Here is a 13,993-nt window from a genome sequence, read left to right as displayed (position 1 = left end):
GGGCAATCCACCTGTGAATAATCAGTTCTTGGCTGATGACTGTATGTGCTGCTGGGTGTTTTTGAAATACTCATTCTTACGAGGATAGGGTCTGGTAATAATTAGGCGTTCTACAGTCTGCTGCATCTCTCAAAAGTCATTTCTATTAAGTGGAATTACATTCTTATAAATCTGGCAATTCAGACCCATATGTTACTTACTTGTAATTATTCCAGATCTTTCCTTTTTTACTTAGGCAACTCATTAATTAAAGTTATCTATATTAATAATGATCACCATGCAAAGCTACAAACACTCTTGCAAGGAATTACAGTATCAACAGCTGCCAGTTCTCAGGTGAAATGATTCAGTAGTGGGGAATTACTATTCCTTGGGGATCTGCAACCAGTTCTTGGGTATAGAAGTTAAACTTTCCAAAGTCATCCAAGTAGAATTTGCAGACCTTTCCCTTTGCGTTCTTTATGAGTGACTGAAAGTATTCAAACAGGAAAATGTGTTATGTGTCCAGAGATATAGGCTATAAAAGAAATCTTGTTTATTTTCAAACTGCATACAACTCACGTCACAGTCCTATACAGGTAAGAGCAAACAACAAAAAAATCATTTCATTTTAATTAAAAAAAATAATCAGTACTGGCACTATTTCTACATAGAAAAAGAAAAAAATTCCTGAACTACTCTGAAGTAGTCAAGTGATTTGAATGGATGTAGAAGAGTTTGGGGTGATGCAAACATATAGGTCACTCCTCTTTGTAACTGTATGAGTTTCAACTTAATGTACTGAAAGTAGTAAAATAATGTATTGGAGAATACATAGGAACAACAGATCTTTGTTTAAACTGTCTCATGTAGAAATGTAGTTTCCATATAGTACAATGCTATCTTGATTAATCCTAAGGAGATGAATCAAATAAAGTAAAATAAGGTCAGATTTTGCCTAGGATTGATTGAGGATATTGAATAGTTTTTTTGCATTCTCTAGGTGGAGTAGCTTGTAGAAGCAACTGAAAGGAATATAGTACAGTATAGTATAGTATAGTACAGTAATTACTGTAGTATAGTATGGTGCAGTTTGAGTATCTGGAAAGTGACCAGAGTACAGGCTGGAAGATGGAGGGAGCAGAGGGAGAGGGAATCCTGAAAGAGGGCAAAAATGGAGGGGAATCCCTGTGCTGGGATGCAGCTCTGTCTCTCTTATGGTCTGTCCCCTTTTCTGATGACCCTTCTGACAGCAGTATCTTACTCTTCTATTTGGTGACTGGCAAGACTTCAAACTGGAAACTTGAACTTACATTATATCATTTTTAATGGAATTCTTAAACAAGTAAACTCATGGATTACAGATAAATAGGATTTCTTCACAAAAGGGGTACAAATCTAAGGGATTGGGTCATATATTTTTACAGACACTCTATTTCCTCCTCTTCAGTTAAGAGTAAGGTCAAGTATTTGCATTGAACTTTTTATTTAAAAAAAATTTTTGACATCTTTATTGGAGTATAATTGTTTTACAATGGTGTGTTAGTTTCTGCTTTATAACAAAGTGAATCAGCTATTCATATACATATATCCCCATATCTCTTCCCTCTTGTGTCTCCCTCCTACCCTCCCTATCCCACCCCTCTAGGTGGTCGCATTGAACTTTTTAAGTTATGCAGCACTTTTCTATAAATTGTCTCATTTGAGTTTCAAAACAATTCACCAAAATAACTTCTTTGACCCAATTTTATAGGTCAAACATTAAGACTTAAACATTAAAAGACTTTTCCAAATCACAGAAGCAAAATTTGATCAAGGCAAGAACTGTGTGTGTGTGTGTGTGTGTGTGCATGTATGTGAAAGTGTTTTTTAACCAAGAAATAAATCAATGTTTACACATTTTACTTTAATATGAGAGATAAATAAGAATTTTCATTTTCCCTTCCACTTTTTGATAAGAAAGGAAGAGGGTAGTAATTTCAAATTAATGACATTCAAAGGCAATACAAAGTCTATGGTTATAGACTGTATACAAGATAAGTACCTTGGGGAAGTTTTAGGTTCACTATACTATTATTATATCTTTTGCCCTAAATCAAAATATATCTTTTCCTTAGACTATTATGGTTTAAAATATTTCCTTCCAAGTCTTGAACGTATACATTAATGCACATGCATACTCATATGAATGTATACTCTCTGGGATAAAATTTAGGAATATCAACCACAGCAATAGCAGTAATAACAAATGCTACCATTTATTACACTTTTACAATGTGCTAAACTTTGTGTGCTTAAAGAATCTCATTTAATCTTTATATAACCTACAGGGATAGCTATTATCCTCATATGACAGATGGCTAATTTAAGGCTCAGAGAGGTTGAGAAACTTGAAGTAGTTGGGATTTATAAGTCTAGTGTAACAAAGAAGCCAATAGGATTTTAAAACAAAGAATGTAAAATTGTTTATTGATCTACATACCACCTAAAGCACTGACTAGACAATGTGTGGTATATGGTAAACACTGTTGCTTGAAAAGTAATGCTTGTCATATATAGCAACACTCTTTGTATTTTTATTTCTTTCTTTTACAAACAAGTGCCAGGGTGACAGATGACAGTGTGGGTAAGGGGAGAATGTAATACAGTGTGTGTTGTGTTTTCAGGCCACCAACAAGTCCTCCAAAGGTCAGATATTGAACGTGACTACAATAATTCTAAACCAGCCTTGGGAGCCATCAAATCACATAAAACTCAACCATATGATGGCAAGTCTTTAGCTGTAAAGGAGATATTTTATTCCCTTCTTTCTAAATTCCTATATATATTATACTGTCAAAGAGTAGAAAAATTGAGGATTAATAGAAAATAGCCACACCTACATCTGTGTCACTGGAATTAAGAGAGGCTGACTTTTTTTCCCCTGAATTATCAAATTCTTGCTGTTTCCTGTCAGTCCTTTTGGACTCCTTTCACATTCTCATTCTTTACCTTATGATGCCACTTTGGGATCTTCCTGAGTAACTATTAATGCTGTTCAGGATTGGGTAGCAGTTCTGTTATCTTTACTTTTATTTCTGTCTCTTCTGGGACACATTTGATATCCTCGTAGGCTTTAGAACTAAGAAATCACAATTCACTTTTTTGAAGTAAATTCTTCAAATTACTAAGATAAATTCTCTAAGGTACTCACTGTCATATGACAGTGCAATATTATTGGTTTCTAGTGGTGATTTCAGCACTGATTTGTCCAGTGTTTCCCCTTCCTCAGTATAATTGTTTTTCGCTTTAATTCACTCACAATTTCCTATATACTTTGAACTTATACTTTCTCAAGTATAATATTTTTACTTTCTATATCTTGATGGTTTACTGTATTCCATATTGTATTTCAGCTCTTCCTTATAATTTTAATAGGAACGTTTAGTATTCTTTGCTTTTTAGAATGATTCCTACACACTATCTTCATCATCAAAATAGATTATGAAGTGATCTGTGGAAAGCTTTTATTTGTAAGGGATGATTTCCCAGCTCCAATCCTACTCCTGAGGGATCTTGAAGAGTAACCCCTTTATCCCTAAGTATTACTCTTGGGGATGAGCAAGGCCTATAGAAATTGCTGCCTGACTGAAAGATTAGGCTGAGAGAGGAGGGGAATAATTTGAGCTAAAAGAAGGCAAAGGAACAGAACAGGAGTATGAAAAAACATAAAGAATTCCTAAAGTCCAGGGGAAATAAAGAAAATAAAAGTAAAAATTGTCTTCATGGAACAACTGGAACACCACATGGAGAAGGGTGTTGTGGATGTTTATCCCAAATTACTTCAAATTTTGTACTATCCCCATGCCAGTGCTTTGCATTCCTCTATCAGTATATCTCTGTCTTCTGGACTTTGGGATAAGTACTTAATACAGATCTTCATTTGTCATTACCATTTTCCCCACCCTAACTCTACCCTCATCTCTCTTTGTGTTTGACTGCACTTGACAGAAAACACCCCAAGCTTCTTAAAACCTTGATTTCTCACTAAGTTCCAGCAGCTGCTCCTTGGATCCATCAACATGTCAAAATGTCAGGTGCTGAGACTCGTATGCGGGTATTGCTTCTGGCAGTTTTGATCATTGTAGCAAGACATGAACATTTCCTATCCAGTATACTTTCCGAGTGGTATGACTTTGCAGCAGTAATTGTATAACATCACCATGTTATATCTTATTGTGGAATACAGAATTGTACTAAAACATACAGTGATCATACTTTTGCAGTTAATATAATAGGAAAAATGAATACATGGTAGATATGTGATCCAATCACTATCACAAAGACTGCAAGTGGTCATCACTTTCAATTATGTGGGAAACTTATCTGTTACTATTGAGTAGAAATAAAAGCATATGTATGAACAACTTATGGGAATGGATTTGGGGTATGTTTCCCCAATTCGGAAATTAGTTTCTTCTTCCAATATATGCCTGAACTACATTTGAAAGTGAAATAGCTAATACTGGCATGTAATAATGTGGATTACTGGGCAAAGACCTATAGAATCTTATATCATCTCAATTTTTGGTTCTTTTGGTGCTGTCTCCCTTGGGCCCTATGACCTACATAGGCAACTAGGAGCTTCATGACAGGAAACAAGTCCAGGTATCATCTTATTACCAAAGGGTCTTGAAAAATTGATCTAGGCATTTCCTTCTACACTGGCCTGCTGTCTTATTCCTGTCCTTCCTACAGAGAGGATTTAAAGTAGAAGGTCCTGGCACCCCCTATCTTCAAATGTAGGTACCTGAAGCATTAGTACCTGGCACCACAACACCATTAGGTGGGGCCTTAAGGGGCTTTCCTCATATGAACACTTTTTATATTGCTTTCATTGTAAGATGCTGACCCTTAGACTCTATTCTTTAGTTACTTAGAGAAGTAAAGCTCCAGCGTGTTCTTGCTTGTTGAAGATTACACTTCGCATTTCCCTTCAAGTGCTCTAAGTTTCCACTTTTCTAGGTCTTATAACATCAGAGATAAAATAATCTGTCAAGTGTCAGTGTTATTAGACATGAATAAAATCAATTACAGACCATGTCTGGCCAGTACCTTCCTTCTCTAAGGAAGCAGGAACTAACCAATTCATATTGGTGATTGGCCCATAATCAAAGATTTCATTTCTGAGAAGCAAAATGGTATAGGAGAGAATCAATCATCAGTTATATCTGGGATCAGGACCTCTGCTTTTGTTCTGGATAATCCAGATTTGTATCACTAGACAAACAACTTTAGCATAAATAACCTCACCTATCACGTGAGTTTGTAAGATTTTACCAGTGTTGTGCAATATAAATTAAGAAAGGGGAACCATTTAGTTTAGTACCTATTTAGAAAATGTCTGGTTGTAACTATCATTTGTAATCCACTTATTCATCAATATGAGGTATTTATTTATAAATTTATGGACCCATTTTGGTATAGACCAAATGTTTATAGAAGGTCTGAAAATTTTTAAGAATATTACTTTAATCAAGAATGAGGACTTAGAAAATATTTGCAAATGATGCAACCAACAAGGGATTAACTTCCAAAATATATAAACAGCTTATACAGCTCCATATCAAAAAAATTAACAGCCCAATCAAAAAACGGGCAAAAGATCTAAATAGATATTTCTTCAAAAACATACAGATGGTCTACAGGAACATGAAAAGATGTCAACATAGCTAATTATTAGAGAAATGCAAATCAAAACTACAATGAGGTATTACTTCACACTGGTCAGAATGGCCATCATCATAAAGTCTACAGATAATAAATGCTGGAGAGGGTGTGGAGAAAAGGGAACCATCCTACACTGTTGGTGGGAATGTAAATTGGTGCAGCCACTATGGAAAACAGTATGGAGGTTTCTTAAAAAACTAAAAATAGAGTTACCATAAGACCTAGGAATCCCACTCCTGGGCCAAGAAGTGGGATTTGCTGTACACCTGAAACATTGTAAATCAACTATACTTCAATAAAAAAAAAAAGATGAGGGCTTCTTTCATCCCCCTGAAAAAAAGTCTTTAAAGGATCAATTCATTTCATAAAAGTCAACATCAACCTATTTATTTTTAGTCTGTGTGTGTGTGTTGAAAAGAAGGAATTGGTCATAATTCTAAAAATTTAATTAACTATCTTCTGGGAATTATGATAGAAATGTACTGCCCAGAGAGAGAGAGAGAAGAGATTGAATTCAATGGTTTTGGAAACACTACCAAATATTTGTTTTTCATATCAAAAGACAGGTCATAAAAAACTGTAATTTTTAACAATTTTTCTTAGGAAGTTTCCAAAGGAACTATAATGAATAGAACTGTTAGTAATAAAGTTTAAACTTTTTAATAATAATCCTGGCATATGCACATAAAGAAAAAGTTTGGATTAATTTTTATTACTCTTACAACTTAAATTTTCTTCATTGCATTTTACTGGAAAATAGTTCATGTTTATTGCATTTTTATATAAATATGAAAATTACATAATGTGAACCAACAGTGAAAAATAATATTACGCTATCAAAACTGCAGTGTAGACATATACTCTATGCCCGTGAGAGGTACACCAGGAGCCCAGAGTATTTATTTTTAAAATGTCAGTGTACACCTTTACTAAAATGGAGTGCCATGTTTTGAAATATAGCCTTTTTATTTCATTGTGGTAGACATGCTCTACACACATTTTATGCAGTGTTTGCCCACCTGTATTGTGCAGTTGCTACTGCTTTATAGATGGAATCAGTGGTGCAGATGAGGACAGACTTCAATTTTTCAGACTTTGAGTCTGAACTATATTTTGAAATAGTCTTCTCCCTAAATATCATATGCATGTTGAAAGTGCATAGCACTGGGAATGAGACAGTCGTAAGAACATCACACACACCATACATAACAGGAGTAGATATTTGCTTCTTAAAACAAAGAAAAGTAGGTCCATTTCCAGTTTTCCAGTTTCTAAAAATACGTGTTTGTCTCCCCTATCTTGTGTCTTCTGGGAGCATGGTTTATGTACTGTTCATAGTAAAATACTGTTTGATAGGTTTTCACAAAATGAAGCTTGTTTTTGGAAATGCTTACCACGAAATTTTGTAGAAAAAATTAGTATTGTGTCTACTTTGAATATTTATATATGTAGTAACATACTATGACTCATAGGAGATAAAAGAGCACTGTGTGTTGGAGACCTCTGTTTTAGTGAGTTGGACTGTTTGGTGGTTAATGTGCTTCAGTGGTGTGTGTTCATGGAGGCTTTTTGAGCTATATCCTGGACAGTGGAAAGAGCATGGCCTTCCTTGACTTACCCATGCTCTCTCCATCCACCCAACCTGGGGGAATAAAGAAAGTCATCTTACCTTCTCAGCTGAATGAACTGTGTTAGCTTCAGTGTTTTGCAAATTTTAATGTGTATTTAAATCACTTTGGGATCTTGTTAAATGGCAAATTCTGATTCAATAGGTCTGGGTGGAATGTAGCTTGCATTTCTAACAAGCTCTCAAGGAGCAAGGAGCTAAAAAACAAAAATGTTTTATTCGAACTGCAGCTATGACCCTCAACCCACCTGCAATGGTTGTGGAAACTGTGGTAGATGCTGTCTGTTGAATAAAAAGGGAAAAAGGTATTCTTGAATAGTGGAATATGTATGGATACAGAAAATCAAGAGGTTAAGGAGAGCCAAGAAGAATTAAATTAAAAGTGATGGAGCAGAAATTGGAATGGGTGAACACCTTGGAAGAAACTGCTATTCATGCTTATGTAGAAAATCTACAGCTCATCTGCTGAAGTTGCAGCCAGTCATCTGGCCTGGAGAAGACTGGATAGCGAATGTAGAGTAGCAATAAAATCTCAGCAAACTGTAAAGCATAGTGTTGGCAAAGAGCATCCTTCTGAATTAATTTAACTGCCTAGGAGAAATTGGCTCTGACGGTTTAGTACTGAGAATGTGTGGCTGAGAGCCAGAGCTCAAAATTTAAAATAACTTTTTAAAACTTTGTCACATAGGTGTGGCTTAATACCAAAGCTGGCTCTTTGTCAATAAATGTACTTTTTCATAGCCATTGAGTTTCTAAGGGCTCAGAACAACATTTCCCCAAAGTTGTATGGGAAATACTCACTGTGTTTGAAATCAACTAAATCTGAAATGATTGAATATGAACTAAACAGACCTAGGATGAATTTTAAATAATTCAACTATCAATAAAGACCTTTTTGTAATTAAAAGGATAGCGTAAAGTTGCAAGTATTCAATTTTCTGGACAAGAGAACTATACTTTTGTAAATTAACAGAGCACTTATTTTCTCTTTCCTTTAAATGTTCAGCTTTACTCTTGACATTTTAAACGTGACTTTGGTGCTTATGATTGATAATAGTAACTTTTACAGAACTCTTACAGTTAGCTATCTTTCATCACTTTATTCATTTGTCTATTTTTTGTCTATTATGGCTTTTTTCTTTGACCTCATTTAGCATTTGGGTGGACTTCATTGATTTCACCCTGTGGTCAATTTGCATTCAAAGTTTGCATTCGATTCAGAAGAAGCACCTGTAATACCGGATATTAACAAGGAGTTTCAGAGACCGGTGTCTGAGTTACCTGCTGAAGCTGCCTGAAGCAAATCATAGTGGATGAAGAGGAAATTATTCACATACACTAATTAAAGATTATTTAAATAATGATTTTCAAGATAATACTGCTAAAAATGAAATTATTTTGTAACATATTTCTAGTCACAGCTCTGTAAGGAGACCTTTGTGTTTATTATGAATGATGGGGGAGATGACGTAAAGGAGAAGGGGGTATCAGTCTCTCTCCATGTGTAGTCCATACTTACATTTCCATTTTACATTCAGCTATATTTAAAATTCAACCACAGCTTGTAGAATTTTGCCATTCTTTCCATTTTTCACATTGTCAAATTAATTGTATTAAATTCATTTTATTTTTAAGATGTTCATCCAGTGTAATAACTAATATGTATAATCAATATACATCATGTCAATAGAATGAATTTAATTTTACCAAAACAACATCATTTACATCATGGAACTTTTCTGTCGAAAAATACTGCTAGCCTAAATGTATTTTAATATCAGACTTCCACCTTATACTTCAGTATTATTGTGTTAAAAGATGAGATGGTGTCTTTGAGGGAAATGTATCTGGAATTGATCTGATTCATTCTCTCTCTCTCTCTTTCTCTCTCTGCCTCTTGCTCTCTCACCCACTGTGAGGGAATTTAGTGACAAGCCTTTTAGAGAGACGATGAGTGTAATGTAATGTTTCTGAACATGAAGTTTTGCATGTGTGGAGGAACCTAATTAACCAACTTAAACTACTTCTATTCAAACACTCTAGAAAGATAACACCAGTCACAAATGTTAAATATCTGTTTTGCCTTACTTTGCTTACTCATGCATTTATTCAACACTTGCTATGGCAGTTTATCTAAAATTAGGTCCAAAGTAATTTAGGCAGCCATACCCTATGTGAAAGATTCTGTAGAAAGCTTTAAATCATAGTGACAGCCATTAGAACTCGCTTAAAGGAAATGCATTTCTGAATAATTCCAGAGGAAACAATAGGGGAAAAAAGCTATAAGTATATCCGTAGGTCTCATAAGAAATTACTCAGCATTTAGATATATGCTCCTTTGAAACAACAGAATTAGACATACTATTTTCTGTATTTTTATGACACCTATTTAAAAGAAAATAATAACATGTATGTATTGGGCATTTTTTCTGTGTCAGATATATTTCTTGGTGTTTGAATGTTATTGTGTTATTGAACTCTCAAAATTTTTGAGTTAAACTATATTGCTACCTTCATTTTACTGATTAGAAAATAGTAACCCAGAGAGATCAAATCATTTGCCTAAAGTCACAAAAGTAGTTAGTGGCAGACATGCACATTAAATGCCATCAGTGTGATTTCAGACCCAGGTTCCTAACTTGCATGCTGTTTCTTTTCATTTCAGTCCTGTCACTGATTTCTGTGTAAGTATCCTGAAGTCCTTCACATTAGTTTTTCTAACTGTCGCTGAGGCATCATTCTAAAATGTTGATGGAGACTTTTAGAGTTAACTCTTCTGTAATTTTCTAAGTTTAGAAAACTCACTAGACAAAGGATTTAATTTTCTGTGTATTGCTTGAATATTATAAATATGTCCAGAACTATACAATAATGGATGTCTGTAATATATCAATTTAACAGTTGAGTGCTGCTATTTTAGGTCCAAGGATGTTGATAAATTGATGTAACTTAGAAATGTGGTGACTAAATTTATAGTATTATGAGAACAATCTCAGTGTTTTATTTTGAAAACTGTATTCAGAAGCTCATTTGATTTTAGAAGATATTTTCTTTTGGGTTGTGTCAAATTGCAAAACTAAAGGAGTTTAGAATATTAGTAGTGACATTTTTTAAAATGATTATTATAAAACTTGTCCCAAATTAGATTCTCTAAACCTCTGACACAGAAGTTGATAGAAGAGAAGCTAATTATAATCTTATAGAAAAAATACTTTTAAACAGTTTTTAGAGGATTAAGTGTATACATAATTTTGAAAACTTTTATGTAAAATAATCTAGATTGACATTTGTAAAATAAATCACCTGAGATATCTGAAAAAAATTGTTGGATTCTGGAAAAAGGTTGTGAAGTGTTTTCAGCCTTAACGTTTTCCAAAAGCAAAATCAAATTAATCTCAAAAAAATATTTGCAATTTGCAGATTCATTTATTTTTATTTATAAACATGGAACATAACTTCCCTTTTTGAAGAAAAATCTGGACAATGACTCATTTAACTAATCACTGAGTGAGTAGCTAACTCGAGCAACTGAAGGAGAATGAGCTTATATTTACCCCTGGGTAATAGGAAATACTCTCTACTAACTTTCTTTCTTTCTCTCTCTTTCCTTTTTCCTTCCTTCCTTCCTTCCTTCCTGCCTTCTTTCCCTCCCTTCCTCCCTCCTTCCCTCCCTTCCTCCCTCCTTCTCTCCCTCCCTCCCTTCCTCCCTCCTTCCCTCCCTTCCTCCCTCCTTCTCTCCCTCCCTTCCTCCCTCCTTCCCTCCCTTCCTCCCTCCTTCTCTCCCTCCCTCCCTTCCTCCCTCCTTCCCTCCCTTCCTCCCTCCTTCTCTCCCTCCCTCCCTCCTTCTTTCCCTCCCTCCCTCCCTCCCTTCCTTCTCTCTCTCTCTTTCTTTGTCTTTTTTAGGGCAACAAAATATTCCTATAGCTGGTTAGGAAAATTCCAGCTTCCTTAGATCGACTTCCTGCATGTAAGCTCTGTTCAGGTGGCACAAAAATTATTCCTTTTTCCAAAAATACACATGTTGATGTCTTGTTGCTTTTGATTATGGTGTGCCTCAGTTCTTTTCTAAGGTTCAACTAAAATTCTACACTATTCTAAATTTCTACATAAAAGCTTTTTTTTTTTTTTTAATTGCAGTACGCGGGCCTCTCACTGTTGTGGCCTCTCCTGTTGTGCAGCACAGGTTCCGGACGCGCAGGCTCAGCGGCCATGGCTCATGGGTCCAGCCGCTCCGTGGCATGTGGGATCTTCCCAGACCAGGGCACGAACCCATGTCCCCTGCATTGGCAGGCGGACTCTCAACCACTGTGCCACCAGGGAAGCCCAAAGCTTTTCTGATGAATTATTTTAGTGGAAATAATTGTTCTATCTCAGAATCCTTAAATTCTGTTCAATATTTTATTATAACACTAATTTCATTTTGTCTTGCAGAATCCTTACTTTATATGTAGGTACCACATAGTTCTTAAATGTTTACAGCATGGGCCAAATTCAATGATAAATTTCCTTCTATGCTTTCTAAATTTTACTGTAAAATGTTTGAAAAATTACCTATATCTACACTCCCCCGAGTTATCTTTGCCAATTTTTCTGCTTTTGTTATCATTTTGTACACATATACATATATGTGTACACAATAAAATGAAGTTCATATGGACTATACTATTTTTGTGTTTTTATCACTTAATTATATTAGCATATAAGGTAATTCTTTTATCTTTACATGGAATGTAATTTTAATACTGTACGAATGTCCATCTTTAGTATGTATTTTATTTCATCAGTCTCTAAACATTTAACAGATTGTTTTATAATTTTAAAATAAAATCAAAGAAACTAACACAATATTGTAAAGAAATCATACTCCAATAAATATGTTATAAAAAATAAATAAAATAAAATCAACAATATGACTTTATGTATGTCTTTTTGTAAGTTTTTGTATTTTTCTAAGGATTAGTCTGCAGTATGGAAGTTTAATTTTTAAAATTTATTGTCATTTTGCTGTCTAAAAGCTTTACTTTACTTTGTATTCAAATCATCATAGACTTTCCAAACCTCATCGAAAGTGACCAAAAAGTCTAACATTATTTTAAATAATTTATATTTGTTATTTTGTGAATTTCCTTTTCATATAATTTACCCATTTTTCAATAGGTGAGGTTTTAAAAATTGCATTGAATAGTATTTATATACTAATGTTAAATATTTTACTTCTGAGAGGAATTATATTTACTTAACTTTTCATTTCTTTTAATTGAAGAAATTCCTTCATTTACTTTTCTTTACAAACAGACTTTTTCAAATTCAGTAATCAAACAAACAATGAAAAAAAAAATCCTATCACTTTGGTTGTTAACATCTTTTACTTGAAACAAAGAACGCTACCTCTTGGAAGACCAAGTTCCAGTCTGGGTCAATTTTTTATTCACCATAACAGTAACATAAAAGGCAACTAATACAGTTGCTAAATGAGTAAACAAAAGATGAATGACTGGGTGATATTTTTCATCTGATACCTGTTTTATATATGTCTCCTTACATAGAAAAATTGATCTGGAAAACCTTACTGACCAAAATCTTGACTGAAAATGAAAGTATCTTTGTTTATTGAATCATCTTCTGAATAAATTTTAAAAACAGAAGACAATACTGACATCACACTGCAGGGCGTATGCAGTGTCTCTGTGCATGGCCTGCCGCCATCTTGAGTTGAGTGTCTTGTGAGGAGCTTCAGCACACATCCCGAGCTGAGGTGTTGGCTCAGCCATTTCACGAGGAACTCTGGTCTGAAGGGCTGAGGACAAGGCCTCTGCATGGGGCCGGCTATAAACAAGTGAAACAGACTAAGCACAAAGGGAAAAAACATGGATGGGCTAGGCCTGAAGTGAGATTGCCAGATTTATGTCCTTTCCAGATGAAATGAGGATCCTCTAGCAACAGGAGGTGTGAAGAGAGAGGACCTTCAATATGGTGGATGAACAGGATGTGGAGATCACCTTCCTCTGCACAAATACATTAAAAAAAAAATCTACATGGGGAACAACTCCTACAGGACACTACTGAACAATAGCAGAAGGCCTCAGACTGCCAAAACCTGTGTGGCTACAGGGTCTTGGTGCTCCAGCCTGCTGTCAGGCCTGAGCCTCTGAGGTGGGAGAGACGAGTTCAGGACATTGGACCACCAGAGACCTCCAGGCCCCATGAAATATCAATTAGTGAGAGCTCTCCCAGAGATCTCTGTCTCAACGATAAGACCCAGTTCCACTCAACGACCAGCAAGCTACAGTGCTGAACACCCCATGCCAAACAACTAGAAAGACAGGAACACAACACCACCCATTAGCAGAGGCTGCCAAAAATTGTAATAAGTGCACGGTCATCCCAAAACACACCACCGGATGGGGTCCTTACTAGAAAGAAAATATACAGCCTCATCCACCAGAACACAGGAATCAGTCCCCTCCAGCAGGAAGCCTACACAACCCACTGAGTCAACCTTACCCACTGGGGGAAGAAACCAAAAACAATGGAAACTATGAACCTGCAGCCTGTGAAAAGGAGACCTCAAACACAGTAAGTAAAGCAAAATGAGAAGACAGAGAAACACACAGCAGATGAAAGAGCAAGGTAAAAACCCACCGGACCAAACAAATGAAGAGGAAATAGGCAGGCTAC

General features: G+C 35.3%; 1 long non-coding RNA gene across 1 annotated transcript in view; it reads left to right on the top strand.

The window, feature by feature from the left end:
• Positions 1 to 12,073, top strand: part of LOC132598008 (uncharacterized) — a 40,022-nt gene extending 27,949 nt beyond the window's left edge. The window contains exons 2-3 of the long non-coding RNA XR_009565623.1: positions 11,219 to 11,282; positions 11,453 to 12,073. This is a non-coding gene — a long non-coding RNA (uncharacterized lncRNA). The remainder of the gene's footprint in view (positions 1 to 11,218; positions 11,283 to 11,452) is intronic.
• Positions 12,074 to 13,993: the final 1,920 nt, after the last annotated feature.

The sequence above is a fragment of the Globicephala melas genome, chromosome 10, assembly GCF_963455315.2.
Source record: "Globicephala melas chromosome 10, mGloMel1.2, whole genome shotgun sequence".
In the NCBI taxonomy this organism is placed as follows: domain Eukaryota; kingdom Metazoa; phylum Chordata; class Mammalia; order Artiodactyla; family Delphinidae; genus Globicephala; species Globicephala melas.
Note: the sequence above shows the minus strand (reverse complement) of the source record. Positions and strands in the feature narration are given on the sequence as shown.